We start from the raw sequence: 5,387 nt of genomic DNA, 5'->3' as shown, positions 1-5,387 counted from the left end.
GAGAGAGAGAGAGAGAGAGAGAGAGAGAGAGAGAGAGAGAGAGAGAGAGAGAGAGAGTACGGTCGATGGGCACGGTGCAGACGCCAAGGGTAACCGAGAGACTAGAGGCATTGAGGCTTATGCACTCCATCCACCCCGTCGCACGTCCAGGAAGTGAGCCTTAAACTGCGAAGGCTAAAACGCGTCTCCATACTTAATGAAATTCCGTTGACTTATTGGCCCATTTACTTATTCGTTCGGTAGCGTAAACTGTCCATTTCTCGGTTTACACTGTCCTACCACCTAGTTGGAACCCTCTGGCGAGTCAGTAAGTGGTGCCACTTCTGGTTCGTTCCGATGCTATCGGTAGTCGGCCGGCCCCTTCAGACAGTACCGCACGGCACGCGATATTAGACGGGGAAGGTCGATCCACGACCTCCGGAGTAATGAGCACAATGAGGGCGCCCACAGAACAGAAATGTGTAAAATAAACGCGCTGCTCTAGTGGAAGAGAGGCCCACTCCCAGAGAGAGAGAGAGAGAGAGAGAGAGAGAGAGAGAGAGAGAGAGAGAGAGAGAGAGCAGGGTTGGATGGGAGCTACCCGAGGAACTCAACTCTGGCGAGCACGGAGCGGAGCTCGGGTGAAAAAGGGGGGTGGGGGGCAGCTCGCTCGCTAGGGTATCAGGGGTCACTGCCAGCGTGCTGCGGACCAACAGCGCCACGCCGTAGCGGTGACTCCAAGAGCTAGGCACGGGCGGAGCCGGGGCAGCACGTTTGCATCGCATAGCAGGTGGGTCCAGAAGACAGTCCAGCCCGCGCGTCCGCAGCGAGCGAGGAGACACGCAATGAAGATTAAAATATTTAACACACAAAAAAAAAAACAACAGATGTTTTTAAAAAGAACAGGTACATAATGAAGGACACGCTTTTCTGCTGACCGGTGCATGACTGTCTCACACTCTTTAGTTAACCATTATACGAAATAGTTTATTTACAGCTATACTAGCCGTGCCCCCATTCTCTTGCTAATTTAAGAACACAGACTTAATGCAGTCGTTAGCAGGTTTGACTATGTCACCCTGAGAATACGTGCTCCTGGATTTAAACACAAAACACGGTTCTATTACAAGCAGGTAATTGATGCAAAGTTTACTTTTACTCGGAAATGGACAGCTTCTTTAACTGAATTTGGAGCAAAAACCAAAGAATTGTACATCAAAATAAAAAATAAAAATCAGTGTAACTTCTGATGGCATTAAACTCAATAAAGTGTAGAATACTAGTACTAACTCAAACTGTTCGGACGTTAGCATAACGGGAAAAATCCACATCGATGAGGAAGTGCCGTTGTTATGATAACATTCAAACAGTTTGGAATTCAGATTTAGAGAGTTTTACACCTTAAGAAGTGACACTGATTTTATTTTTTCGACTTCATGCAGCAGGACTGACTTTGCGCAGATATCGATTCAGAGGCAATCTTCATTGTAAGAGAAAGAGGGTACGACCCTGCCTCCCTTGTGTCCTATTTTCAGGATTGCTGCAAGTGTGGCGATTGAAACGGTTTTCGGTGGGCACCTGAAGCTGCCGTTCGTGCAGTGCGTGTCGACCATTACCATATTTTGACATCGAGCAGGGTACCGTACACGTCTCTCTCTCTCTCTCTCTCTCTCTCTCTCTCTCTCTCTCTCTCTCTCTCTCTCTCTCTCTGGCTATCAGGTTACGATGTCATCATAAGGACAAAGCTCCTGGAGCAACGGCGACGGCAATTGGGAATAGGCGCGCACAACGGTCGTGCGGGGAAGGGAATGCAATCGAGCATTAGCAAAAGCAGCGGGAGACAACAGCTCGGTACTTTGCGGTGGGTCACTCCGCTCGCCAGCCGCAGAGCGCCGCAGCTGGTATGGGTCAAAAGACCCCCCTCCCCCCCTTTCGTTTCCACTCTGTCTTCTGGTACGAGCGGCGGTATTGTCTGCAGCAAGGGAAAAAGAGTAGTGTTGTGACCTTCGTGCACGGCAAAATAATAATGGCAGTGAAATTCATTGTGCGAGAAAGGGCGGACGGATGGCAAGAAAAACTGAGCGCGGATAGTCGGGGAGAGGCGGGGTGGGGGTGGGACGGGGCTGAGGTCACCTCAGAGACCTAATACTGCGCCCCGAGCGACCCCTTTCCGGGGGGAGTATTCCCGTTGTTGGCTTTCACTGCTGGAAAAGACAACAAAATTAAATGAGGAGGAAATAATGACCAGGCGATCTGTGGATGACACTGTGCTAAAGGAGAGGAACGGAGTCGGTCAGAAATGTGGACTGTGAAGGTAAAGGTGCAAACATGAGACACTTGTACCTATTTATTTATTTATTTACTTCGCGGTAGAGCAGGTTTAGCTTTACAGCAAGCCGCAGTGCTCAGCGGAGCCTATTCCCAGACGAGCACAAATAGTGTGTAACAAGTGTTTACGAGACTTTCTCTCTGATTGCTCCCCAGGTGGAGCGCTGCGGTGGTGATGTGTCGGTGGAGGCTGTCGGTCATGTCTGAGAGACCGATGACGGCTGTCACTCATCGCGGATACGATCAATCGCATTTCGAAGGATAATTTCTGAGGATTTCGTCGGCTCTCTGACATATTAGGAGCTCCAATGCCGCCCCCCTTTTTCCCAAATCTTAATCCATGTTATTTTTAAGAGTACTCCTCTAACGGGGCGCTCCCGCGGCCTGCACTCCTGCTCCCACAGGTGGTGGGTGCTTCGCTGCATCGCCTGTCCGGTGGATTTCCCGCTAACACACATCCATCGTATGCTAAGTGACCACACGGCGCTGGCGCTACCTATACACCGTCAGAGACCGGGCCAATCTCGGACGATCGACGTTTAGACATGAACTCGGTAGCAGCTGCAAGACCATAAAAATGCATTATTCACGACTGTTTCGTGTTCAAATTATAGAGCCACTCACGGGTTTTTGGAACAAAATGTATGTTTTCCTGAAAAAATACTGATTTAAACGATATCCATGCAAAAGTGCAACAGAAAATTCACCACACACTAATGTGTGAGGGTGGCACACACAGAAAACAGTGTGCGACATGTGACAACCACGTTATCAAGTTATTTGGGTTGTTCAAGAAGGGTTCCTACTGATTTAAACATCACACACTGCTTTGTCTGGAGTTAAATTTTTTGAGCACTTTATCTGCAGAGAAAGCCGCCGCCCGGCGGTGGCAGCAGACTGGGTCTCGTGGACCGGAGGCTGGGGGCCTAAGGTCCAGGTCAGAGCGTGGGCCTAATTAACGACGGTAGGGTCCCATCGCGCGGCGAGGCTCCCATAGCGCCCAGCCCAGCAGGTCGTGTGGGCACAAGTACCGGCCAGGGTCCTTACGTAAGGGACCCGAAAGCCCACACACAAACGCAAGCAGACATTTGGTGCTGTCAAAAATGATCATGCATTCGTAGGTTCAAATGTATGACGAACGTCGGGTTAGAGAACTTATTAGAAGTAACTATCTGGTTTCCGAAAAAAGAAAACTCAAGAGTTTCATGTGGCTCCAGATGAATTATGGTTTTGGTATCATCACTCATCTGAGTGACGTTCGTCGGGAAAATAAAGCAATATTCTAATATTTCACTTAAATGAAGCGACGCTAAGCGTCGCTCGTCCAAGAGGAACGATATTGGAAGCGTTTCGTCGCTCTTCCAAAATCAAAGCAAGTTACACCTGCATTTATAGTTCGACATGTTATGCAAAACGTTATTTAAATCTTAGGGAACAGACCAAGAATCGCATATGGACTGCTCGGGCTGGTAGCATATGTGCTCCAAGTGTCGCGTGCACGTGGTATAACTGGACGTGCAAAACGCCTTAATAGGAAAGATGCGATCGTAGAGATAGACATAGAGACAAAAGAGCGGGAGAGAGAGGGGGGGGGAGAAGGGGAGGGAGAGAGAGGGAGAAGGAAGAAGCAAGAGTGGGCTGCTTGGTGAGCCCCGAGCCCCTGTCAAGCTTTGCATTGCCAACCTTCTGGTCCGCCCCTCAGGGGACCAGCGCGCAGTCATAGTTCAGTAGAGCACCACGGGCAGGGAGGAGGGCGAGGGCGGCCTTTCACAACCAACGCACTAAGCGGACGAGAGAGCGAGAGAGAAAGAGAGAGGGGGGGGGTCGTTCAGTTCAGTCTGCCACATCCCAGGCGACTCGATCCCACCCACCACCCGGCAGGGATATGCACTCCAACTCGTTGGGCGGCGTTGCGTGCAAATACTGCAATGACTTTCGTAACGCCCTGCGCGCAAATAGTGAGGCGCGACCGGAGCTGCTGCGTTAGCGGAGAGAGGGCGGGGCGACGAGAGAAGAAGAGAGCAGTCCCACAGTGGCTCAGCCTGTACACGGAAAGGAGCCGCCTCACCCCATTGCGTGCGAGTTGCGTGCGCGGCTTATGTCAACATTCTAAAGCTTTGCTAATTACGGTGTTTAGCACCTTCTCCCGCGCCCTGCACTTCCACGGCGGGGGCGGCAGTGGCGCTCGGCGCTGCGACGCGCTCGCGCACTCCCCCCGCCGCGCGGTTCCGTTCGAAGGCTGCTTTCACTGGGTGTAACCTTTCTAACGTAAAAAAGCCCCGGCGCTTCTTCGGCCTCCCTTTACTTCCTCCCTACCCGGCTCTGGCGGCGAGTGCCGCCCCGGCGGGGTTATTCAAACACCAGTCCACTCACCGGCTGCTGCAGCTGCTGCTGCTGGACCACGGACCGCTCGCGGCGGCGGCTCGACCGCTTCAGCACACGGTGAAGCTGCAAAACACACAAATGAATTTGAAAAAAAGGAAACCACAAAAAACAGCTTGGGTTCTAACAGTGCATGAGTAAATAATTGGAGGCACCGCGGAACTCCAATTTTGTCCGACATGAGAATTATTATCACATTTAAGGATTTAATTTTTTCCTAAAAAGCATGTTGGAATAAAGTTTCCAGTTTCTTCGGAAAAATTTCGGCTTCAAAATAATCCCTAGTCGCATTTCTAAGTTGTTGTTGTCGTAACGAGTACCAAGAACAGGACCAGATGGATACTGTTTTTGCAGAGTAGTCGGCCAAGCTCATGAGCATCCCATATGTGGTGCACTCGAATTAAAACAACGGGACTGTATGCATTTGTGTTCCAATTCGCTTACGTCCATCCGGGACGTCCAGTCGGGACGCGGGCTTGGGTGGGGCCGAGTGGAAATGGGGCAGCTGTTGTACCACAATGCTGCCACTGTGAGAAATACTTGAAAGGGTTACAGTATCAATGTGTGTTGTAAAATAACAAGTTGAAATTGTAAAACTACAAGTACTGGGTTTCGACTTGGAATTCATTGACAAGCAAGAATGGGCTGTCGAAAAATTATTCACATTTCCTATTTTGAAGACCAAAAATTACAAAATA

At 50.3% G+C, this 5,387-nt stretch overlaps 1 protein-coding gene across 1 annotated transcript in view; it reads right to left on the bottom strand.

Annotated features, from left to right (window-relative positions):
- LOC127750722 (uncharacterized) overlaps positions 1–4,754 on the bottom strand; it is a 47,747-nt gene extending 42,993 nt beyond the window's left edge. Inside the window, exon 1 of the mRNA XM_052273088.1 lies at positions 4,681–4,754. The gene's annotated coding sequence lies outside the window, so the exon portion shown is untranslated. The remainder of the gene's footprint in view (positions 1–4,680) is intronic.
- Positions 4,755–5,387: the final 633 nt, after the last annotated feature.

This window comes from Frankliniella occidentalis, unplaced genomic scaffold, assembly GCF_000697945.3.
Source record: "Frankliniella occidentalis isolate FOCC.00 unplaced genomic scaffold, Focc_3.1 Scaffold245, whole genome shotgun sequence".
NCBI lineage: Eukaryota > Metazoa > Arthropoda > Insecta > Thysanoptera > Thripidae > Frankliniella > Frankliniella occidentalis.
This window is presented reverse-complemented; position numbering and strand designations above follow the sequence as displayed.